Here is a 26,135-nt window from a genome sequence, read left to right as displayed (position 1 = left end):
GTGGTAATTCGGCCAGCAAACAGCTTTCAGCCAAAGCAGTGTAGGAGGGGGGATTTGAAAAAACACTTGACCCCGGGGTCAAGGAAATTTCCACTTTTTGGAGCCGACACCAAACGGCCTCTTTTTGGCCTGATCCACCTCCAAACCCGTTGGAAAACAGGTGTTGATCACTTTTAATGTGGTAAATCGGCCAGCAAACAGCTGTCAGACAAAGCAGTGGAAGAGGGGGGATTTGAAAAAACACTTGACCCCGGGGTCAAGGAAATTTCTGTTTTTAGAGCCGACACAAAACTGCCTCTTTTTGGCCTGATCCACCTCCAAACCCGTTGGAAAAAAGGTATTGATCACTGTTAATGTGGTAAAACGGCCAGCAAACAGCTTCCAGCCAAGACAGTGGAGGAGGGGGGATTTGAAAAAACACTTGACCCCGGGGTCAAGGAAATTTACGCTTTTGGAGCCGGCACCAAACGGCCTCTTTTTGGCCTGATCCACCTCCAAACCCGTTGGAAAACAGGTGTTGATCACTTTTAATGTGGTAAATCGGCCAGCAAACAGCTGTCAGACAAAGCAGTGGAAGAGGGGGGATTTGAAAAAACACTTGACCCCGGGGTCAAGGAAATTTCTGTTTTTAGAGCCGACACCAAACTGCCTCTTTTTGGCCTGATCCACCTCCAAACCCGTTGGAAAACAGGTATTGATCACTTTTAATGTGGTAATTCGGCCAGCAAACAGCTTTCAGCCAAAGCAGTGTAGGAGGGGGGATTTGAAAAAACACTTGACCCCGGGGTCAAGGAAATTTCCACTTTTTGGAGCCGACACCAAACTGCCTCTTTTTGGCCTGATCCACCTCCAAACCCATTGGAAAACAGGTATTGATCACTTGTGATGGGGTAAATCGGCCAGCAAACAACTTTCAGCCAAAACAGTGGAGGAGGGGGGATTTGAAAAAACACTTGACCCCGGGGTCAAGGAAATTTCCACTTTTTGGAGCCGACACCAAACGGCCTCTTTTTGGCCTGATCCACCTCCAAACCCGTTGGAAAACAGGTATTGATCACTTTTAATGTGGTAAATCGGCCAGCAAACAGCTTTCAGCCAAAGCAGTGGAAGAGGGGGGATTTGAAAAAACACTTGACCCCGGGGTCAAGGAAATTTCTGTTTTTAGAGCCGACACAAAACTGCCTCTTTTTGGCCTGATCCACCTCCAAACCCGTTGGAATACAGGTGTTGATCACTTTCAATGTGGTAAATCGGCCAGCAAGCAGCTTTCAGCCAAAACAGTGGAGGAGGGGGGATTTGAAAAAACACTTGACCCCGGGGTCAAGGAAATGTCCGTTTTTGGAACCCGCACCAAACGGCCTCATATGGCCTGATCCACCTCCAAACCCGTTGGAAAACAGGTTTGATCACTTGTGATGTGGTAAATCGGCCAGCAAACAGCTTTCAGCCAAAACAGTGGAGGAGGGGGGATTTGTAAAAACACTTGACCCCGGGGTCAAGGAAATTTATGCTTTTGGAGCCGACACCAAACGGCCTCTTTTTGGCCTGATCCACCTCCAAACCCGTTGGAAAACAGGTGTTGATCACTTTTAATGTGGTAAATCGGCCAGCAAACAGCTGTCAGACAAAGCAGTGGAAGAGGGGGGATTTGAAAAAACACTTGACCCCGGGGTCAAGGAAATTTCTGTTTTTAGAGCCGGCACAAAACTGCCTCTTTTTGGCCTGATCCACCTCCAAACCCGTTGGAAAACAGGTTTGATCACTTGTGATGTGGTAAATCAGCCAGCAAACAGCTTTCAGCCAAAACAGTGGAGGAGGGGGGATTTGTAAAAACACTTGACCCCGGGGTCAAGGAAATTTATGCTTTTGGAGCCGACACCAAACGGCCTCTTTTTGGCCTGATCCACCTCCAAACCCGTTGGAAAACAGGTGTTGATCACTTTTAATGTGGTAAATCGGCCAGCAAACAGCTGTCAGCCAAAGCAGTGGAAGAGGGGGGATTTGAAAAAACACTTGACCCCGGTGTCAAGGAAATTTCTCTTTTTTGAGCCGACACCAAACTGCCTCTTTTTGGCCTGATCCACCTCCAAACCCCTTGGAAAACAGGTATTGATCACTTTTAATGTGGTAAATCGGCCAGCAAACAACTTTCAGCCAAAACAGTGGAGGAGGGGGGATTTGAAAAAACACTTGACTCCGGGGTCAAGGAAATTTCTGTTTTTGGAGCTGACACAAAACTGCCTCTTTTTGGCCTGATCCACCTCCAAACCCGTTGGAAAACAGGTATTGATCACTTTTAATGTGGTAATTCGGCCATCAAACAGCTTTCAGCCAAAGCAGTGTAGGAGGGGGGATTTGAAAAAACACTTGACCCCGGGGTCAAGGAAATTTACGCTTTTGGAGCCGACACCAAACGGCCTCTTTTTGGCCTGATCCACCTCCAAACCCGTTGGAAAACAGGTGTTGATCACTTTTAATGTGGTAAATCGGCCAGCAAACAGCTGTCAGACAAAGCAGTGGAAGAGGGGGGATTTGAAAAAACACTTGACCCCGGGGTCAAGGAAATTTCTGTTTTTAGAGCCGACACAAAACTGCCTCTTTTTGGCCTGATCCACCTCCAAACCCGTTGGAAAAAAGGTATTGATCACTGTTAATGTGGTAAAACGGCCAGCAAACAGCTTCCAGCCAAGACAGTGGAGGAGGGGGGATTTGAAAAAACACTTGACCCCGGGGTCAAGGAAATTTCCACTTTTTGGAGCCGACACCAAACGGCCTCTTTTTGGCCTGATCCACCTCCAAACCCCTTGGAAAACAGGTATTGATCACTTTTAATGTGGTAAATCGGCCAGCAAACAGCTTTCAGCCAAAGCAGTGGAGGAGGGGGGATTTGAAAAAACACTTGACCCCGGGGTCAAGGAAATTTCTGTTTTTAGAGCCGACACAAAACGGCCTCTTTTTGGCCTGATCCACCTCCAAACCCGTTGGAATACAGGTGTTGATCACTTTTAATGTGGTAAATCGGCCAGCAAACAGCTTTCAGCCAAAACAGTGGAGGAGGGGGGATTTGAAAAAACACTTGACCCCGGGGTCAAGGAAATGTCCGTTTTTGGAACCCGCACCAAACGGCCTCTTTTTGGCCTGATCCACCTCCAAACCCGTTGGAAAACAGGTTTGATCACTTGTGATGTGGTAAATCGGCCAGCAAACAGCTTTCAGCCAAAACAGTGGAGGAGGGGGGATTTGTAAAAACACTTGACCCCGGGGTCAAGGAAATTTACGCTTTTGGAGCCGACACCAAACGGCCTCTTTTTGGCCTGATCCACCTCCAAACCGGTTGGAAAACAGGTATTGATCACTTTTAATGTGGTAAATCGGCCAGCAAACAACTTTCAGCCAAAACAGTGGAGGAGGGGGGATTTGAAAAAACACTTGACCCCGGGGTCAAGTAAATGTCCGTTTTTGGAACCCGCACCAAACTGCCTCTTTTTGGCCTGATCCACCTCCAAACCCATTGGAAAACAGGTATTGATCACTTGTGATGGGGTAAATCGGCCAGCAAACAACTTTCAGCCAAAACAGTGGAGGAGGGGGGATTTGAAAAAACACTTGACCCCGGGGTCAAGGAAATTTCCACTTTTTGGAGCCGACACCAAACGTCCTCTTTTTGGCCTGATCCACCTCCAAACCCGTTGGAAAACAGGTATTGATCACTTTTAATGTGGTAAATCGGCCAGCAAACAGCTGTCAGCCAAAGCAGTGGAGGAGGGGGGATTTGAAAAAACACTTGACCCCGGGGTCAAGGAAATTTCTGTTTTAATAGCCGACACAAAACTGCCTCTTTTTGGCCTGATCCACCTCCAAACCCGTTGGAATACAGGTGTTGATCACTTTTAATGTGGTAAATCGGCCAGCAAACAGCTTTCAGCCAAAACAGTGGAGGAGGGGGGATTTGAAAAAACACTTGACCCCGGGGTCAAGGAAATGTCCGTTTTTGGAACCCGCACCAAACGGCCTCATATGGCCTGATCCACCTCCAAACCCGTTGGAAAACAGGTTTGATCACTTGTGATGTGGTAAATCGGCCAGCAAACAGCTTTCAGCCAAAACAGTGGAGGAGGGGGGATTTGTAAAAACACTTGACCCCGGGGTCAAGGAAATTTACGCTTTTGGAGCTGACACCAAACGGCCTCTTTTTGGCCTGATCCACCTCCAAACCCGTTGGAAAACAGGTGTTGATCACTTTTAATGTGGTAAATCGGCCGGCAAACAGCTGTCAGACAAAGCAGTGGAAGAGGGGGGATTTGAAAAAACACTTGACCCCGGGGTCAAGGAAATTTCTGTTTTTAGAGCCGACACAAAACTGCCTCTTTTTGGCCTGATCCACCTCCAAACCCGTTGGAATACAGGTGTTGATCACTTTTAATGTGGTAAATCGGCCAGCAAACAGCTTTCAGCCAAAACAGTGGAGGAGGGGGGATTTGAAAAAACACTTGACCCCGGGGTCAAGGAAATGTCCGTTTTTGGAACCCGCACCAAACTGCCTCTTTTTGGCCTGATCCACCTCCAAACCCGTTGGAAAACAGGTTTGATCACTTGTGATGTGGTAAATCGGCCAGCAAACAGCTTTCAGCCAAAACAGTGGAGGAGGGGGGATTTGTAAAAACACTTGACCCCGGGGTCAAGGAAATTTACGCTTTTGGAGCCGACACCAAACTGCCTCTTTTTGGCCTGATCCACCTCCAAACCGGTTGGAAAACAGGTATTGATCACTTTTAATGTGGTAAATCGGCCAGCAAACAGCTGTCAGACAAAGCAGTGGAAGAGGGGGGATTTGAAAAAACACTTGACCCCGGGATCAAGGAAATTTCTGTTTTTAGAGCCGACACAAAACTGCCTCTTTTTGGCCTGATCCACCTCCAAACCCGTTGGAAAAAAGGTATTGATCACTGTTAATGTGGTAAAACGGCCAGCAAACAGCTTTCAACCAAGACAGTGGAGGAGGGGGGATTTGAAAAAACACTTGACCCCGGGGTCAAGGAAATTTCTGTTTTTAGAGCCGACACCAAACTGCCTCTTTTTGGCCTGATCCACCTCCAAACCCGTTGGAAAACAGGTGTTGATCACTTTTAATGTAGTAAATCAGCCAGCAAACAGCTTTCAGCCAAAACAGTGGAGGAGGGGGGATTTGTAAAAACACTTGACCCCGGGGTCAAGGAAATTTATGCTTTTGGAGCCGACACCAAACGGCCTCTTTTTGGCCTGATCCACCTCCAAACCCGTTGGAAAACAGGTGTTGATCACTTTTAATGTGGTAAATCGGCCAGCAAACAACTGTCAGCCAAAGCAGTGGAAGAGGGGGGATTTGAAAAAACACTTGACCCCGGTGTCAAGGAAATTTCTCTTTTTTGAGCCGACACCAAACTGCCTCTTTTTGGCCTGATCCACCTCCAAACCCGTTGGAAAACAGGTATTGATCACTTTTAATGTGGTAAATCGGCCAGCAAATAACTTTCAGCCAAAACAGTGGAGGAGGGGGGATTTGAAAAAACACTTGACCCCGGGGTCAAGGAAATTTCTGTTTTTAGAGCCGACACCAAACTGCCTCTTTTTGGCCTGATCCACCTCCAAACCCGTTGGAAAACAGGTATTGATCACTTTTAATGTGGTAATTCGGCCATCAAACAGCTTTCAGCCAAAGCAGTGTAGGAGGGGGGATTTGAAAAAACACTTGACCCCGGGGTCAAGGAAATTTACGCTTTTGGAGCCGACACCAAACTGCCTCTTTTTGGCCTGATCCACCTCCAAACCCGTTGGAAAACAGGTGTTGATCACTTTTAATGTGGTAAATCGGCCAGCAAACAGCTGTCAGACAAAGCAGTGGAAGAGGGGGGATTTGAAAAAACACTTGACCCCGGGGTCAAGGAAATTTCTGTTTTTAGAGCCGACACAAAACTGCCTCTTTTTGGCCTGATCCACCTCCAAACCCGTTGGAATACAGGTGTTGATCACTTTTAATGTGGTAAATCGGCCAGCAAACAGCTTTCAGCCAAAACAGTGGAGGAGGGGGGATTTGTAAAAACACTTGACCCCGGGGTCAAGGAAATTTCTGTTTTTAGAGCCGACACAAAACTGCCCCTTTTTGGCCTGATCCACCTCCAAACCAGTTGGAATACAGGTGTTGATCACTTTTAATGTGGTAAATCGGCCAGCAAACAGCTTTCAGCCAAAACAGTGGAGGAGGGGGGATTTGAAAAAACACTTGACCCCGGGGTCAAGGAAATTTCTGTTTTTAAAGCCGACACCAAACTGCCTCTTTTTGGCGTGATCCACCTCCAAACCCGTTGGAAAAAAGGTATTGATCACTGTTAATGTGGTAAAACGGCCAGCAAACAGCTTTCAGCCAAGACAGTGGAGGAGGGGGGATTTGAAAAAACACTTGACCCCAGGGTCAAGGAAATTTCCACTTTTTGGAGCCGACACCAAACGGCCTCTTTTTGGCCTGATCCACCTCCAAACCCGTTGGAAAACAGGTATTGATCACTTTTAATGTGGTAAATCGGCCAGCAAACAGCTTTCAGCCAAAGCAGTGGAAGAGGGGGGATTTGAAAAAACACTTGACCCCGGGGTCAAGGAAATTTCTGTTTTTAGAGCCGACACAAAACGGCCTCTTTTTGGCCTGATCCACCTCCAAACCCGTTGGAATACAGGTGTTGATCACTTTTAATGTGGTAAATCGGCCAGCAAACAGCTGTCAGCCAAAACAGTGGAAGAGGGGGGATTTGAAAAAACACTTGACCCCGGTGTCAAGGAAATTTCTCTTTTTTGAGCCGACACCAAACTGCCTCTTTTTGGCCTGATCCACCTCCAAACCCGTTGGAAAACAGGTATTGATCACTTTTAATGTGGTAAATCGGCCAGCAAATAACTTTCAGCCAAAACAGTGGAGGAGGGGGGATTTGAAAAAACACTTGACCCCGGGGTCAAGGAAATTTCTGTTTTTAGAGCCGACACCAAACTGCCTCTTTTTGGCCTGATCCACCTCCAAACCCGTTGGAAAACAGGTATTGATCACTTTTAATGTGGTAATTCGGCCATCAAACAGCTTTCAGCCAAAGCAGTGTAGGAGGGGGGATTTGAAAAAACACTTGACCCCGGGGTCAAGGAAATTTACGCTTTTGGAGCCGACACCAAACTGCCTCTTTTTGGCCTGATCCACCTCCAAACCCGTTGGAAAACAGGTGTTGATCACTTTTAATGTGGTAAATCGGCCAGCAAACAGCTGTCAGACAAAGCAGTGGAAGAGGGGGGATTTGAAAAAACACTTGACCCCGGGGTCAAGGAAATTTCTGTTTTTAGAGCCGACACAAAACTGCCTCTTTTTGGCCTGATCCACCTCCAAACCCGTTGGAATACAGGTGTTGATCACTTTTAATGTGGTAAATCGGCCAGCAAACAGCTTTCAGCCAAAACAGTGGAGGAGGGGGGATTTGTAAACACACTTGACCCCGGGGTCAAGGAAATTTCTGTTTTTAGAGCCGACACAAAACTGCCCCTTTTTGGCCTGATCCACCTCCAAACCAGTTGGAATACAGGTGTTGATCACTTTTAATGTGGTAAATCGGCCAGCAAACAGCTTTCAGCCAAAACAGTGGAGGAGGGGGGATTTGAAAAAACACTTGACCCCGGGGTCAAGGAAATTTCTGTTTTTAAAGCCGACACAAAACTGCCTCTTTTTGGCGTGATCCACCTCCAAACCCGTTGGAAAAAAGGTATTGATCACTGTTAATGTGGTAAAACGGCCAGCAAACAGCTTTCAGCCAAGACAGTGGAGGAGGGGGGATTTGAAAAAACACTTGACCCCAGGGTCAAGGAAATTTCCACTTTTTGGAGCCGACACCAAACGGCCTCTTTTTGGCCTGATCCACCTCCAAACCCGTTGGAAAACAGGTATTGATCACTTTTAATGTGGTAAATCGGCCAGCAAACAGCTTTCAGCCAAAGCAGTGGAAGAGGGGGGATTTGAAAAAACACTTGACCCCGGGGTCAAGGAAATTTCTGTTTTTAGAGCCGACACAAAACGGCCTCTTTTTGGCCTGATCCACCTCCAAACCCGTTGGAATACAGGTGTTGATCACTTTTAATGTGGTAAATCGGCCAGCAAACAGCTGTCAGCCAAAACAGTGGAGGAGGGGGGATTTGTAAAAACACTTGACCCCGGGGTCAAGGAAATTTCTGTTTTTAGAGCCGACACAAAACGGCCTCTTTTTGGCCTGATCCACCTCCAAACCCGTTGGAATACAGGTGTTGATCACTTTTAATGTGGTAAATCGGCCAGCAAACAGCTTTCAGCCAAAACAGTGGAGGAGGGGGGATTTGTAAAAACACTTGACCCCGGGGTCAAGGAAATTTCTGTTTTTAGAGCCGACACAAAACTGCCCCTTTTTGGCCTGATCCACCTCCAAACCCGTTGGAATACAGGTGTTGATCACTTTTAATGTGGTAAATCGGCCAGCAAACAGCTTTCAGCCAAAGCAGTGGAAGAGGGGGGATTTGAAAAAACACTTGACCCCGGGGTCAAGGAAATTTCTGTTTTTAGAGCCGACACAAAACTGCCTCTTTTTGGCCTGATCCACCTCCAAACCCGTTGGAAAACAGGTATTGATCACTTTTAATGTGGTAATTCGGCCAGCAAACAGCTTTCAGCCAAAGCAGTGTAGGAGGGGGGATTTGAAAAAACACTTGACCCCGGGGTCAAGGAAATTTCCACTTTCTGGAGCCGACACCAAACTGCCTCTTTTTGGCCTGATCCACCTCCAAACCCATTGGAAAACAGGTATTGATCACTTGTGATGGGGTAAATCGGCCAGCAAACAACTTTCAGCCAAAACAGTGGAGGAGGGGGGATTTGAAAAAACACTTGACCCCGGGGTCAAGGAAATGTCCGTTTTTGGAACCCGCACCAAACGGCCTCTTTTTGGCCTGATCCACCTCCAAACCCGTTGGAAAACAGGTTTGATCACTTGTGATGTGGTAAATCGGCCAGCAAACAGCTTTCAGCCAAAACAGTGGAGGAGGGGGGATTTGTAAAAACACTTGACCCCGGGGTCATGGAAATTTCTGTTTTTAGAGCCGACACAAAACTGCCCCTTTTTGGCCTGATCCACCTCCAAACCAGTTGGAATACAGGTGTTGATCACTTTTAATGTGGTAAATCGGCCAGCAAACAGCTTTCAGCCAAAACAGTGGAGGAGGGGGGATTTGAAAAAACACTTGACCCCGGGGTCAAGGAAATTTCTGTTTTTAAAGCCGACACAAAACTGCCTCTTTTTGGCGTGATCCACCTCCAAACCCGTTGGAAAAAAGGTATTGATCACTGTTAATGTGGTAAAACGGCCAGCAAACAGCTTTCAGCCAAGACAGTGGAGGAGGGGGGATTTGAAAAAACACTTGACCCCGGGGTCAAGGAAATTTCCACTTTTTGGAGCCGACACCAAACGGCCTCTTTTTGGCCTGATCCACCTCCAAACCCGTTGGAAAACAGGTATTGATCACTTTTAATGTGGTAAATCGGCCAGCAAACAGCTTTCAGCCAAAGCAGTGGAAGAGGGGGGATTTGAAAAAACACTTGACCCCGGGGTCAAGGAAATTTCTGTTTTTAGAGCCGACACAAAACGGCCTCTTTTTGGCCTGATCCACCTCCAAACCCGTTGGAATACAGGTGTTGATCACTTTTAATGTGGTAAATCGGCCAGCAAACAGCTGTCAGCCAAAACAGTGGAGGAGGGGGGATTTGAAAAAACACTTGACCCCGGGGTCAAGGAAATGTCCGTTTTTGGAACCCGCACCAAACGGCCTCTTTTTGGCCTGATCCACCTCCAAACCCGTTGGAAAACAGGTTTGATCACTTGTGATGTGGTAAATCGGCCAGCAAACAGCTTTCAGCCAAAACAGTGGAGGAGGGGGGATTTGTAAAAACACTTGACCCCGGGGTCAAGGAAATTTCTGTTTTTAGAGCCGACACAAAACTGCCCCCTTTTGGCCTGATCCACCTCCAAACCCGTTGGAAAACAGGTATTGATCACTTTTAATGTGGTAATTCGGCCATCAAACAGCTTTCAGCCAAAGCAGTGTAGGAGGGGGGATTTGAAAAAACACTTGACCCCGGGGTCAAGGAAATTTCCACTTTTTGGAGCCGACACCAAACTGCCTCTTTTTGGCCTGATCCACCTCCAAACCCATTGGAAAACAGGTATTGATCACTTGTGATGGGGTAAATCGGCCAGCAAACAACTTTCAGCCAAAACAGTGGAGGAGGGGGGATTTGAAAAAACACTTGACCCCGGGGTCAAGGAAATTTCCACTTTTTGGAGCCGACACCAAACTGCCTCTTTTTGGCCTGATCCACCTCCAAACCCGTTGGAAAACAGGTATTGATCACTTTTAATGTGGTAAATCGGCCAGCAAACAGCTTTCAGCCAAAGCAGTGGAGCAGGGGGGATTTGAAAAAACACTTGACCCCGGGGTCAAGGAAATTTCTGTTTTTAGAGCCGACACAAAACTGCCTCTTTTTGGCCTGATCCACCTCCAAACCCGTTGGAAAACAGGTATTGATCACTTTTAATGTGGTAATTCGGCCATCAAACAGCTTTCAGCCAAAGCAGTGTAGGAGGGGGGATTTGAAAAAACACTTGACCCCGGGGTCAAGGAAATTTACGCTTTTGGAGCCGACACCAAACGGCCTCTTTTTGGCCTGATCCACCTCCAAACCCGTTGGAAAACAGGTGTTGATCACTTTTAATGTGGTAAATCGGCCAGCAAACAGCTGTCAGACAAAGCAGTGGAAGAGGGGGGATTTGAAAAAACACTTGACCCCGGGGTCAAGGAAATTTCTGTTTTTAGAGCCGACACAAAACTGCCTCTTTTTGGCCTGATCCACCTCCAAACCCGTTGGAATACAGGTGTTGATCACTTTTAATGTGGTAAATCGGCCAGCAAACAGCTTTCAGCCAAAACAGTGGAGGAGGGGGGATTTGAAAAAACACTTGACCCCGGGGTCAAGGAAATGTCCGTTTTTGGAACCCGCACCAAACGGCCTCTTTTTGGCCTGATCCACCTCCAAACCCGTTGGAAAACAGGTTTGATCACTTGTGATGTGGTAAATCGGCCAGCAAACAGCTTTCAGCCAAAACAGTGGAGGAGGGGGGATTTGTAAAAACACTTGACCCCGGGGTCAAGGAAATTTACGCTTTTGGAGCCGACACAAAACGGCCTCTTTTTGGCCTGATCCACCTCCAAACCCGTTGGAAAAAAGGTATTGATCACTTTTAATGTGGTAAATCGGCCAGCAAACAGCTGTCAGACAAAGCAGTGGAGGAGGGGGGATTTGAAAAAACACTTGACCCCGGGGTCAAGGAAATTTCTGTTTTTAGAGCCAACACCAAACTGCCTCTTTTTGGCCTGATCCACCTCCAAACCCGTTGGAAAACAGGTATTGATCACTTTTAATGTGGTAATTCGGCCAGCAAACAGCTTTCAGCCAAAGCAGTGTAGGAGGGGGGATTTGAAAAAACACTTGACCCCGGGGTCAAGGAAATTTCCACTTTTTGGAGCCGACACCAAACTGCCTCTTTTTGGCCTGATCCACCTCCAAACCCATTGGAAAACAGGTATTGATCACTTGTGATGGGGTAAATCGGCCAGCAAACAACTTTCAGCCAAAACAGTGGAGGAGGGGGGATTTGAAAAAACACTTGACCCCGGGGTCAAGGAAATTTCTGTTTTTAGAGCCGACACAAAACTGCCTCTTTTTGGCCTGATCCACCTCCAAACCGGTTGGAAAACAGGTATTGATCACTTTTAATGTGGTAATTCGGCCATCAAACAGCTTTCAGCCAAAGCAGTGTAGGAGGGGGGATTTGAAAAAACACTTGACCCCGGGGTCAAGGAAATTTCCACTTTTTGGAGCCGACACCAAACTGCCTCTTTTTGGCCTGATCCACCTCCAAACCCATTGGAAAACAGGTATTGATCACTTGTGATGGGGTAAATCGGCCAGCAAACAACTTTCAGCCAAAACAGTGGAGGAGGGGGGATTTGAAAAAACACTTGACCCCGGGGTCAAGGAAATTTCTGTTTTTAGAGCCGACACAAAACTGCCCCTTTTTGGCCTGATCCACCTCCAAACCAGTTGGAATACAGGTGTTGATCACTTTTAATGTGGTAAATCGGCCAGCAAACAGCTTTCAGCCAAAACAGTGGAGGAGGGGGGATTTGAAAAAACACTTGACCCCGGGGTCAAGGAAATTTCTGTTTTTAAAGCCGACACAAAACTGCCTCTTTTTGGCGTCATCCACCTCCAAACCCGTTGGAAAAAAGGTATTGATCACTGTTAATGTGGTAAAACGGCCAGCAAACAGCTTTCAGCCAAGACAGTGGAGGAGGGGGGATTTGAAAAAACACTTGACCCCAGGGTCAAGGAAATTTCCACTTTTTGGAGCCGACACCAAACGGCCTCTTTTTGGCCTGATCCACCTCCAAACCCGTTGGAAAACAGGTATTGATCACTTTTAATGTGGTAAATCGGCCAGCAAACAGCTTTCAGCCAAAGCAGTGGAAGAGGGGGGATTTGAAAAAACACTTGACCCCGGGGTCAAGGAAATTTCTGTCTTTAGAGCCGACACAAAACGGCCTCTTTTTGGCCTGATCCACCTCCAAACCCGTTGGAATACAGGTGTTGATCACTTTTAATGTGGTAAATCGGCCAGCAAACAACTTTCAGCCAAAACAGTGGAGGAGGGGGGATTTGAAAAAACACTTGACCCCGGGGTCAAGGAAATGTCCGTTTTTGGAACCCGCACCAAACGGCCTCTTTTTGGCCTGATCCACCTCCAAACCCGTTGGAAAACAGGTTTGATCACTTGTGATGTGGTAAATCGGCCAGCAAACAGCTTTCAGCCAAAACAGTGGAGGAGGGGGGATTTGTAAAAACACTTGACCCCGGGGTCAAGGAAATTTACGCTTTTGGAGCCGACACCAAACGGCCTCTTTTTGGCCTGATCCACCTCCAAACCCGTTGGAAAACAGGTGTTGATCACTTTTAATGTGGTAAATCGGCCAGCAAACAGCTGTCAGACAAAGCAGTGGAGGAGGGGGGATTTGAAAAAACACTTGACCCCGGGGTCAAGGAAATTTCTGTTTTTAGAGCCGACTCAAAACTGCCTCTTTTTGGCCTGATCCACCTCCAAACCCGTTGGAATACAGGTGTTGATCACTTTTAATGTGGTAAATCGGCCAGCAAACAGCTTTCAGCCAAAACAGTGGAGGAGGGGGGATTTGAAAAAACACTTGACCCCGGGGTCAAGGAAATGTCCGTTTTTGGAACCCGCACCAAACTGCCTCTTTTTGGCCTGATCCACCTCCAAACCCGTTGGAAAACAGGTTTGATCAGTTGTGATGTGGTAAATCGGCCAGCAAACAGCTTTCAGCCAAAACAGTGGAGGAGGGGGGATTTGTAAAAACACTTGACCCCGGGGTCAAGGAAATTTACGCTTTTGGAGCCGACACCAAACGGCCTCTTTTTGGCCTGATCCACCTCCAAACCGGTTGGAAAACAGGTATTGATCACTTTTAATGTGGTAAATCGGCCAGCAAACAGCTGTCAGACAAAGCAGTGGAAGAGGGGGGATTTGAAAAAACACTTGACCCCGGGATCAAGGAAATTTCTGTTTTTAGAGCCGACACAAAACTGCCTCTTTTTGGCCTGATCCACCTCCAAACCCGTTGGAAAAAAGGTATTGATCACTGTTAATGTGGTAAAACGGCCAGCAAACAGCTTTCAGCCAAGACAGTGGAGGAGGGGGGATTTGAAAAAACACTTGACCCCGGGGTCAAGGAAATTTCCACTTTTTGGAGCCGACACCAAACTGCCTCTTTTTGGCCTGATCCACCTCCAAACCCATTGGAAAACAGGTATTGATCACTTGTGATGGGGTAAATCGGCCAGCAAACAACTTTCAGCCAAAACAGTGGAGGAGGGGGGATTTGAAAAAACACTTGACCCCGGGGTCAAGGAAATTTCCACTTTTTGGAGCCGACACCAAACGGCCTCTTTTTGGCCTGATCCACCTCCAAACCCGTTGGAAAACAGGTATTGATCACTTTTAATGTGGTAAATCGGCCAGCAAACAGCTTTCAGCCAAAGCAGTGGAGGAGGGGGGATTTGAAAAAACACTTGACCCCGGGGTCAAGGAAATTTCTGTTTTTAGAGCCGACACAAAACGGCCTCTTTTTGGCCTGATCCACCTCCAAACCCGTTGGAATACAGGTGTTGATCACTTTTAATGTGGTAAATCGGCCAGCAAACAGCTTTCAGCCAAAACAGTGGAGAAGGGGGGATTTGAAAAAACACTTGACCCCGGGGTCAAGGAAATGTCCATTTTTGGAACCCGCACCAAACTGCCTCTTTTTGGCCTGATCCACCTCCAAACCCGTTGGAAAACAGGTTTGATCACTTGTGATGTGGTAAATCAGCCAGCAAACAGCTTTCAGCCAAAACAGTGGAGGAGGGGGGATTTGTAAAAACACTTGACCCCGGGGTCAAGGAAATTTATGCTTTTGGAGCCGACACCAAACGGCCTCTTTTTGGCCTGATCCACCTCCAAACCCGTTGGAAAACAGGTGTTGATCACTTTTAATGTGGTAAATCGGCCAGCAAACAGCTGTCAGCCAAAGCAGTGGAAGAGGGGGGATTTGAAAAAACACTTGACCCCGGTGTCAAGGAAATTTCTCTTTTTTGAGCCGACACCAAACGGCCTCTTTTTGGCCTGATCCACCTCCAAACCCCTTGGAAAACAGGTATTGATCACTTTTAATGTGGTAAATCGGCCAGCAAACAACTTTCAGCCAAAACAGTGGAGGAGGGGGGATTTGAAAAAACACTTGACCCCGGGGTCAAGGAAATTTCTGTTTTTAGAGCCGACACCAAACTTCCTCTTTTTGGCCTGATCCACCTCCAAACCCGTTGGAATACAGGTGTTGATCACTTTTAATGTGGTAATTCGGCCATCAAACAGCTTTCAGCCAAAGCAGTGTAGGAGGGGGGATTTGAAAAAACACTTGACCCCGGGGTCAAGGAAATTTACGCTTTTGGAGCCGACACAAAACTGCCTCTTTTTGGCCTGATCCACCTCCAAACCCGTTGGAAAACAGGTGTTGATCACTTTTAATGTGGTAAATCGGCCAGCAAACAGCTGTCAGACAAAGCAGTGGAAGAGGGGGGATTTGAAAAAACACTTGACCCCGGGGTCAAGGAAATTTCTGTTTTTAGAGCCGACACAAAACTGCCTCTTTTTGGCCTGATCCACCTCCAAACCCGTTGGAATACAGGTGTTGATCACTTTTAATGTGGTAAATCGGCCAGCAAACAGCTTTCAGCCAAAACAGTGGAGGAGGGGGGATTTGAAAAAACACTTGACCCCGGGGTCAAGGAAATTTCCACTTTTTGGAGCCGACACCAAACGGCCTCTTTTTGGCCTGATCCACCTCCAAACCCGTTGGAAAACAGGTATTGATCACTTTTAATGTGGTAAATCGGCCAGCAAACAGCTTTCAGCCAAAGCAGTGTAGGAGGGGGGATTTGAAAAAACACTTGACCCCGGGGTCAAGGAAATTTCTGTTTTTAGAGCCGACACAAAACGGCCTCTTTTTGGCCTGATCCACCTCCAAACCCGTTGGAATACAGGTGTTGATCACTTTTAATGTGGTAAATCGGCCAGCAAACAGCTTTCAGCCAAAACAGTGGAGAAGGGGGGATTTGAAAAAACACTTGACCCCGGGGTCAAGGAAATGTCCATTTTTGGAACCCGCACCAAACTGCCTCTTTTTGGCCTGATCCACCTCCAAACCCGTTGGAAAACAGGTTTGATCACTTGTGATGTGGTAAATCAGCCAGCAAACAGCTTTCAGCCAAAACAGTGGAGGAGGGGGGATTTGTAAAAACACTTGACCCCGGGGTCAAGGAAATGTCCGTTTTTGGAACCCGCACCAAACGGCCTCTTTTTGGCCTGATCCACCTCCAAACCCGTTGGAAAACAGGTTTGATCACTTGTGATGTGGTAAATCGGCCAGCAAACAGCTTTCAGCCAAAACAGTGGAGGAGGGGGGATTTGTAAAAACACTTGACCCCGGGGTCAAGGAAATTTACGCTTTTGGAGCCGACACCAAACGGCCTCTTTTTGGCCTGATCCACCTCCAAACCCGTTGGAATACAGGTGTTGATCACTTTTAATGTGGTAAATCGGCCAGCAAACAGCTTTCAGCCAAAACAGTGGAGGAGGGGGGATTTGAAAAAACACTTGACCCCGGGGTCAAGGAAATGTCCGTTTTTGAAACCCGCACCAAACTGCCTCTTTTTGGCCTGATCCACCTCCAAACCCGTTGGAAAACAGGTTTGATCACTTGTGATGTGGTAAATCGGCCAGCAAACAGCTTTCAGCCAAAACAGTGTAGGAGGGGGGATTTGTAAAAACACTTGACCCCGGGGTCAAGGAAATTTACGCTTTTGGAGCCGACACCAAACGGCCTCTTTTTGGCCTGATCCACCTCCAAACCCGTTGGAAAACAGGTATTGATCACTTTTAATGTGGTAAATCGGCCAGCCAACAGCTGTCAGACAAAGCAGTGGAAGAGGGGGGATTTGAAAAAACACTTGACCCCGGGGTCAAGGAAATTTCTGTTTTTAGAGCCGACACAAAACGGCCTCTTTTTGGCCTGATCCACCTCCAAACCCGTTGGAAAAAAGGTATTGATCACTGTTAATGTGGTAAAACGGCCATCAAACAGCTTTCAGCCAAGACAGTGGAGGAGGGGGGATTTGAAAAAACACTTGACCCCGGGGTCAAGGAAATTTCCACTTTTTGGAGCCGACACCAAACTGCCTCTTTTTGGCCTGATCCACCTCCAAACCCATTGGAAAACAGGTATTGATCACTTGTGATGGGGTAAATCGGCCAGCAAACAACTTTCAGCCAAAACAGTGGAGGAGGGGGGATTTGAAAAAACACTTGACCCCGGGGTCAAGGAAATTTCCACTTTTTGGAGCCGACACCAAACGGCCTCTTTTTGGCCTGATCCACCTCCAAACCCGTTGGAAAACAGGTATTGATCACTTTTAATGTGGTAAATCGGCCAGCAAACAGCTTTCAGCCAAAGCAGTGGAGGAGGGGGGATTTGAAAAAACACTTGACCCCGGGGTCAAGGAAATTTCTGTTTTTAGAGCCGACACAAAACTGCCTCTTTTTGGCCTGATCCACCTCCAAACCCGTTGGAATACAGGTGTTGATCACTTTTAATGTGGTAAATCGGCCAGCAAACAGCTTTCAGCCAAAACAGTGGAGGAGGGGGGATTTGAAAAAACACTTGACCCCGGGGTCAAGGAAATGTCCGTTTTTGGAACCCGCACCAAACGGCCTCTTTTTGGCCTGATCCACCTCCAAACCCGTTGGAAAACAGGTTTGATCACTTGTGATGTGGTAAATCGGCCAGCAAACAGCTTTCAGCCAAAACAGTGGAGGAGGGGGGATTTGTAAAAACACTTGACCCCGGGGTCAAGGAAATTTACGCTTTTGGAGCCGACACCAAACGGCCTCTTTTTGGCCTGATCCACCTCCAAACCGGTTGGAAAACAGGTATTGATCACTTTTAATATGGTAAATCGGCCAGCAAACAGCTGTCAGACAAAGCAGTGGAAGAGGGGGGATTTGAAAAAACACTTGACCCGGGGTCAAGGAAATTTCTGTTTTTAGAGCCGACACCAAACTGCCTCTTTTTGGCCTGATCCACCTCCAAACCCGTTGGAAAACAGGTATTGATCACTTTTAATGTGGTAATTCGGCCAGCAAACAGCTTTCAGCCAAAGCAGTGTAGGAGGGGGGATTTGAAAAAACACTTGACCCCGGGGTCAAGGAAATTTCCACTTTTTGGAGCCGACACCAAACTGCCTCTTTTTGGCCTGATCCACCTCCAAACCCGTTGGAAAACAGGTATTGATCACTTGTGATGGGGTAAATCGGCCAGCAAACAACTTTCAGCCAAAACAGTGGAGGAGGGGGGATTTGAAAAAACACTTGACCCCGGGGTCAAGGAAATTTCCACTTTTTGGAGCCGACACCAAACTGCCTCTTTTTGGCCTGATCCACCTCCAAACCCATTGGAAAACAGGTATTGATCACTTGTGATGGGGTAAATCGGCCAGCAAACAACTTTCAGCCAAAACAGTGGAGGAGGGGGGATTTGAAAAAACACTTGACCCCGGGGTCAAGGAAATTTCTGTTTTTAGAGCCGACACCAAACTGCCTCTTTTTGGCCTGATCCACCTCCAAATCCGTTGGAAAACAGGTATTGATCACTTTTAATGTGGTAATTCGGCCAGCAAACAGCTTTCAGCCAAAGCAGTGTAGGAGGGGGGATTTGAAAAAACACTTGACCCCGGGGTCAAGGAAATTTCCACTTTTTGGAGCCGACACCAAACTGCCTCTTTTTGGCCTGATCCACCTCCAAACCCATTGGAAAACAGGTATTGATCACTTGTGATGGGGTAAATCGGCCAGCAAACAACTTTCAGCCAAAACAGTGGAGGAGGGGGGATTTGAAAAAACACTTGACCCCGGGGTCAAGGAAATTTCTGTTTTTAGAGCCGACAGCAAACTGCCTCTTTTTGGCCTGATCCACCTCCAAACCCGTTGGAATACAGGTGTTGATCACTTTTAATGTGGTAAATCGGCCAGCAAACAGCTTTCAGCCAAAACAGTGGAGGAGGGGGGATTTGAAAAAACACTTGACCCCGGGGTCAAGGAAATTTCCACTTTTTGGAGCCAACACCAAACTGCCTCTTTTTGGCCTGATCCACCTCCAAACCCATTGGAAAACAGGTATTGATCACTTGTGATGGGGTAAATCGGCCAGCAAACAGCTTTCAGCCAAAACAGTGGAGGAGGGGGGATTTGAAAAAACACTTGACCCCGGGGTCAAGGAAATTTCCACTTTTTGGAGCCGACACCAAACGGCCTCTTTTTGGCCTGATCCACCTCCAAACCCGTTGGAAAACAGGTATTGATCACTTTTAATGTGGTAAATCGGCCAGCAAACAGCTTTCAGCCAAAGCAGTGGAAGAGGGGGGATTTGAAAAAACACTTCTCCCCCTTGAGCTGCCACCTTATCGTGGTGGGGGAGTTTGAGTGCTCGTATGATCCTTAGGAGCTATGTTGCCTGGGGCTTTATGCCCCTGGTAGGGTCTCCCAAGGCAAACAGGTCCTAGGTGACGGGCCAGACTAAGAGCAGTTCAAAAACCCCTATAAAGAGAAGACAACCAAGGACCGTGACGTCGCCCGGTATGGCGCAGCCGGGGCCCCCCCCTGGAGCCAGGCCCGGGGCTGGGGCTCGCATGCGAGCGCCTGGTGGCCGGGCCTTTGCCCACGGGGCCCGGCCGGGCCCAGCCCGAATAGATGACGTGGGTCCGTCCTCCTGTGGGCCCACCACCCGCAGAGGGAGCCGTAGGGGTCGGGTGCTATGTGGCACGGGTGGCGGTCGAGGCGGAGTGCCCCGACGACCTGGGCCTCGGAGACAGCCTCTAGCTGTAGGGACATGGAATGTCACCTCGCTGGGGGGGAAGGAGCCGGAGCTTGTGCGGGAGGTTGAGAGGTACCGGCTAGATATAGTTGGGCTCACCTCCACTCACAGCTTGGGCTCTGGAACCCAGCTCCTCGAGAGGGGCTGGACTCTCCATTTCTCTGGTGTTGCCCGCGGTGTGCGGCGGCGGGCTGGTGTGGGCTTGCTTATAGCCCCACAGCTCAGCCGCCATGTGTTGGAGTTTACCCCGGTGAACGAGAGGGTCGCGTCCCTGCGCCTTCGGGTCGGGGACAGGTCTCTCACTGTGGTCTCGGCCTATGGGCCGAACAGCAGTGCAGAGTACCCGGCCTTCTTGGAGTCCCTGGGAGGGGTGCTGGATGGTGCGCCGACTGGGGACTCCATTGTTCTACTGGGGGACTTCAACGCCCACGTGGGCAGCGACAGTGAGACCTGGAGAGGCGTGATTGGGAGGAACGGCCTCCCCGATCTGAACCCGAGTGGTGTTCTGTTGTTGGACTTCTGTGCTAGTCACAGACTGTACATAACGAACACCATGTTCGAGCACAAGGGCGTCCATCGGTGCACGTGGCACCAGGACGTCCTAGGCCGGAGGTCGATGATCGACTTCGTTGTCGTGTCATCTGACCTCCGTCCGTGTGTTCTGGACACTCGGGTGAAGAGAGGGGCTGAGCTGTCAACTGATCACCACCTGGTGGTGAGTTGGATCCGCTGGCAGGGGAGGAAGCCGGAGAGACTCGGCAGGCCCAAGCGTATCGTGAGGGTCTGTTGGGAACGTCTGGCGGAACCCGCTGTCGCTGCGGTTTTCAACTCCCACCTCCGGGAGAGCTTCTCACAGATCCCGGGGGAGGTTGGAGATATTGAGTCCGAGTGGACCATGTTCTCCACCTCCATTGTCGGCGCGGCCGCTCGGAGCTGTGGCCGTAAGGTCTCTGGTGCCTGTCGTGGCGGCAATCCCCGAACCCGGTGGTGGACACTGGAAGTAAGGGATGCCGTCAAGCTGAAGAAGGAGTCCTACCGGGCCTTATTGGCTCGTGGAACTCCTGAGGCAGCTGACAGGTACCGGCAGGCCAAGCGTGCTGCAGCTCGGGCGGTTGTGGAGGCAAAAACTCGGGCCTGGGAGGAGTTCGGGGAGGCCATGGAGGAGGACTACCGGTCGGCCTCGAGGAAATTCTGGCAAACCGTCCGGCGCCTCAGGAGGGGGAAGCAGTACCCCACCAACACTGTTTACAGTGAGGGTGGGGAGCTGTTGACCTCGACTGGGGATGTCGTCGGGCGGTGGAAGGAATACTTCGAGGATCTCCTCAATCCCACCGCCAGGTCTTCCATTGAGGAGGCAGAGGCTGGGGATCCAGAAGTGGACTCGTTCATCACCCAAGCCGAAGTCGCCGAGGTGGTCAGAAAGCTCCTCGGTGGCAAGGCACCAGGGGTGGACGAGATCCGCCCTGAATACCTCAAGTCTCTGGATGTACAGGGACTGTCTTGGTTGACACGTCTCTGTAACATCGCCTGGCGGTCGGGGACAGTGCCTCTGGAATGGCAGACCGGGGTGGTGGTCCCTCTTTTTAAGAAGGGGGACCGGAGGATGTGTTCCAACTATAGGGGGATCACACTCCTCAGCCTCCCCGGGAAAGTTTATTCCAGGGTACTGGAGAGGAGGATACGGCCGATAGTCGAACCTCGGATTCAGGAGGAACAATGCGGGTTCCGTCCTGGTCGCGGAACACTGGACCAGCTCCACACTCTCCATCGGGTGCTCGAGAGTTCATGGGAGTTTGCCCAACCTGTCCACATGTGCTTTGTGGACTTGGAGAAGGCATTCGACCGTGTCCCTCGTGGCATCTTGTGGGGGGTGCTTCAGGAGTATGGGGTCCGGGGCCCTTTGCTAAGGGCTGTCCGGTCCCTGTACGACCGGAGTAGGAGTCTGGTTCGCATTGCCGGCAGTAAGTCAGACCTGTTCCCGGTGCATGTTGGACTCCGGCAGGGCTGCCCTTTGTCACCGGTTCTGTTCATTATTTTTATGGACAGAATTTCTAGGCGCAGCCAGGGGCCGGAGGGGGTCCGGTTTGGGGACCGCATGATAGCATCTCTGCTTTTTGCGGATGATGTTGTCATGTTGGCTTCGTCAGGCCGGGACCTCCAGTGTGCACTGGGGCGGTTTGCAGCCGAGTGCGAAACAGCTGGGATGAGAATCAGCACCTCCAAGTCCGAGGCCATGGTTCTTGACCGGAAAAAGGTGGTTTGCCATCTCCGGGTCGGTGGAGAGTCCTTGCCTCAAGTGGAGGAGTTCAAGTATCTCGGGGTCTTGTTCACGAGTGGGGGAAGGATGGAGCGTGAGATCGACAGGCGGATCGGTGCAGCGTCTGCAGTAATGCGGTCGCTGTATCGGTCCGTCGTGGTGAAGAGGGAGCTGAGCCAAAAGGCAAAGCTCTCAATTTACCAGTCGATCTACGTTCCTACCCTCACCTATGGTCATGAACTTTGGGTCATGACCGAAAGAACAAGATCTCGGATACAAGCGGCCGAAATGAGTTTCCTCCGCAGGGTGGCCGGACTCACCCTTAGAGATAAGGTGAGGAGTTCGACCATCCGGGAGGGGCTCGGAGTAAAGCCACTGCTCCTCCACATCGAGAGGAGCCAGCTGAGGTGGCTCGGGCATCTGTTTCGGATGCCTCCTGGACGCCTCCCTGGGGAGGTTTTCCGGGCATGTCCCACCGGAAGGAGGCCCCGGGGAAGACCCAGGACACGCTGGAGGGACTATGTCTCTCGGCTGGCCTGGGAACGCCTCGGGGTCCCACCGGATGAGCTGGAGGAGGTGTCTGGGGCCCGGGAAGTTTGGGCATCTCTGCTAAAACTGCTGCCCCCGCGACCCGACCCCGGATAAGCGGTTGAAAATGGATGGATGGATGGACTTGACCCCGGGGTCAAGGAAATTTCTGTTTTTAGAGCCGACACAAAACTGCCTCTTTTTGGCCTGATCCACCTCCAAACCCGTTGGAATACAGGTGTTGATCACTGTTAATGTGGTAAATCGGCCAGCAAACAGCTTTCAGCCAAAACAGTGGAGGAGGGGGGATTTGAAAAAACACTTGACCCCGGGGTCAAGGAAATGTCCGTTTTTGGAACCCGCACCAAACGGCCTCTTTTTGGCCTGATCCACCTCCAAACCCGTTGGAAAACAGGTTTGATCACTTGTGATGTGGTAAATCGGCCAGCAAACAGCTTTCAGCCAAAACAGTGGAGGAGGGGGGATTTGTAAAAACACTTGACCCCGGGGTCAAGGAAATTTACGCTTTTGGAGCCGACACCAAACTGCCTCTTTTTGGCCTGATCCACCTCCAAACCCGTTGGAAAACAGGTATTGATCACTTTTAATGTGGTAAATCGGCCAGCAAACAGCTTTCAGCCAAAGCAGTGGAGGAGGGGGGATTTGAAAAAACACTTGACCCTGGGGTCAAGGAAATTTCTGTTTTTAGAGCCGACACAAAACTGCCTCTTTTTGGCCTGATCCACCTCCAAACCCGTTGGAATACAGGTGTTGATCACTTTTAATGTGGTAAATCGGCCAGCAAATAGCTTTCAGCCAAAACAGTGGAGGAGGGGGGATTTGAAAAAACACTTGACCCCGGGGTCAAGGAAATGTCCGTTTTTGGAACCCGCACCAAACGGCCTCTTTTTGGCCTGATCCACCTCCAAACCCGTTGGAAAACAGGTTTGATCACTTGTGATGTGGTAAATCGGCCAGCAAACAGCTTTCAGCCAAAACAGTGGAGGAGGGGGGATTTGTAAAAACACTTGACCCCGGGTTCAAGGAAATTTACGCTTTTGGAGCCGACACCAAACGGCCTCTTTTTGGCCTGATCCACCTCCAAACCCGTTGGAAAACAGGTATTGATCACTTTTAATGTGGTAAATCGGCCAGCAAACAGCTGTCAGACAAAGCAGTGGAAGAGGGGGGATTTGAAAAAACACTTGACCCCGGGGTCAAGGAAATTTCTGTTTTTAGAGCCGACACCAAACTGCCTCTTTTTGGCCTGATCCACCTCCAAACCCGTTGGAAAACAGGTATTGATCACTTTTAATGTGATAATTCGGCCAGCAAACAGCTTTCAGCCAAAGCAGTGTAGGAGGGGGGATTTGAAAAAACACTTGACCCCGGGGTCAAGGAAATTTCCACTTTTTGGAGCCGACACCAAACTGCCTCTTTTTGGCCTGATCCACCTCCAAACCCATTGGAAAACAGGTATTGATCACTGTTAATGTGGTAAAATGGCCAGCAAACAGCTTTCAGCCAAGACAGTGGAGGAGGGGGGATTTGAAAAAACACTTGACCCCGGGGTCAAGGAAATTTCTCTTTTTGGAGCCGACACCAAACTGCCTCTTTTTGGCCTGATCCACCTCCAAACCCGTTGGAAAACAGGTATTGATCACTTTTAATGTGGTAATTCGGCCAGCAAACAGCTTTCAGCCAAAGCAGTGGAGGAGGGGGGATTTGAAAAAACACTTGACCCCGGGATCAAGGAAATTTCTGTTTTTAGAGCCGACACAAAACTGCCTCTTTTTGGCCTGATCCACCTCCAAACCCGTTGGAATACAGGTGTTGATCACTTTTAATGTGTTAAATCGGCCAGCAAACAGCTTTCAGCCAAAACAGTGGAGGAGGGGGGATTTGAAAAAACACTTGACCCCGGCATCAAGGAAATTTACGATTTTGGAGTCGACACCAAACGGCCTCTTTTTGGCCTGATCCACCTCCAAACCCCTTGGAAAACAGGTATTGATCACTTATGATGTGGTAAATCGGCCAGGAAACAGCTTTCAGCCAAAACAGTGTAGGAGGGGGGATTTGAAAAAACACTTGACCCCGGGGTCAAGGAAATTTCCACTTTTTGGAGCCGACACCAAACTGCCTCTTTTTGGCCTGATCCACCTCCAAACCCGTTGGAAAACAGGTATTGATCACTTTTAATGTGGTAAATCGGCCAGCAAACTGCTGTCAGCCAAAGCAGTGGAGGAGGGGGGATTTGAAAAAACACTTGACCCCGGCGTCAAGGAAATTAAGGATTTTAGAGCCGACACAAAACTGCCTCTTTTTGGCCTGATCCACCTCCAAACCCATTGGAAAACAGGTATTGATCACTTGTGATGGGGTAAATCGGCCAGCAAACAGCTTTCAGCCAAAACAGTGGAGGAGGGGGGATTTGAAAAAACACTTGACCCCGGGGTCAAGGAAATGTCCGTTTTTGGAACCCGCACCAAACTGCCTCTTTTTGGCCTGATCCACCTCCAAACCCGTTGGAAAACAGGTTTGATCACTTGTGATGTGGTAAATCGGCCAGCAAACAGCTGTCAGCCAAAGCAGTGGAAGAGGGGGGATTTGAAAAACCACTTGACCCCGGGGTCAAGGAAATTTTTGTTTTTAGAGCCGACACAAAACTGACTCTTTTTGGCCTGATCTACCTCCAAACCCGTTGGAAAACAGGTGTTGATCACTGTTAATGTGGTAATTCGGCCAGCAAACAGCTTTCAGCCAAGACAGTGGAGGAGGGGGGATTTGTAAAAACACTTGACCCCAGGGTCAAGGAAATTTCTCTTTTTGGAGCCAACACCATACGGCCTCTTTTTGGCTTGATCCACCTCCAAACCCATTGGAAAACAGGTATTGATCACTTTTAATGTGGTAATTCAGCCAGCAAACAGCTGTCAGCCAAAGCAGTGTAGGAGGGGGGATTTGAAAAAATACTTGACCCCGGGGTCAAGGAAATTTACGCTTTTGGAACCGTCAAAAAAATGCCTCTTTTTGGCCTGATCCACCTCCAAACCCGTTGGAAACAAGGTATTGAACACTGATGAAGTGGTAAATCGGCCAGCAAACAGCTTTCAGCCAAAACAGTGGAGGAGGGGGGATTTGTAAAAACACTTGACCCCGGGGTCAAGAAAATGTCCGTTTTTGGAACCGGCACCAAACGGCCTCTTTTTGGCCTGATCCACCTCCAAACCCCTTGGAAAACAGGTATTGATCACTTATGATGTGGTAAATCGGCCAGCAAACAACTTTCAGCCAAAACAGTGTAGGAGGGGGGATTTGTAAAAACACTTGACCCCGGGGTCAAGGAAATTTCTGTTTTTAGAGCCGACACAAAAACTGCCTCTTTTTGGCCTGATCCACCTCCAAACCCCTTGGAAAACAGGTATTGATCACTTATGATGTGGTAAATCGGCCAGCAAACAACTTTCAGCCAAAACAGTGGAGGAGGGGGGATTTGAAAAAACACTTGACCCCGGGGTCAAGGAAATTTCTGTTTTTAGAGCCGACACAAAAACTGCCTCTTTTTGGCCTGATCCACCTCCAAACCCGTTGGAAACAAGGTATTGAACACTTATGAAGTGGTAAATCGGCCAGCAAACAGCTTTCAGCCAAAACAGTGGAGGAGGGGGGATTTGAAAAAACACTTGACCCCGGGGTCAAGGAAATGTCTCTTTTTGGAGCCGAC

The sequence above is a fragment of the Pempheris klunzingeri genome, chromosome 14, assembly GCF_042242105.1.
Source record: "Pempheris klunzingeri isolate RE-2024b chromosome 14, fPemKlu1.hap1, whole genome shotgun sequence".
Lineage (NCBI taxonomy): Eukaryota > Metazoa > Chordata > Actinopteri > Acropomatiformes > Pempheridae > Pempheris > Pempheris klunzingeri.
The sequence above is the reverse complement of the archived record's forward strand: the minus strand, read 5'-3'. Positions refer to the sequence as shown.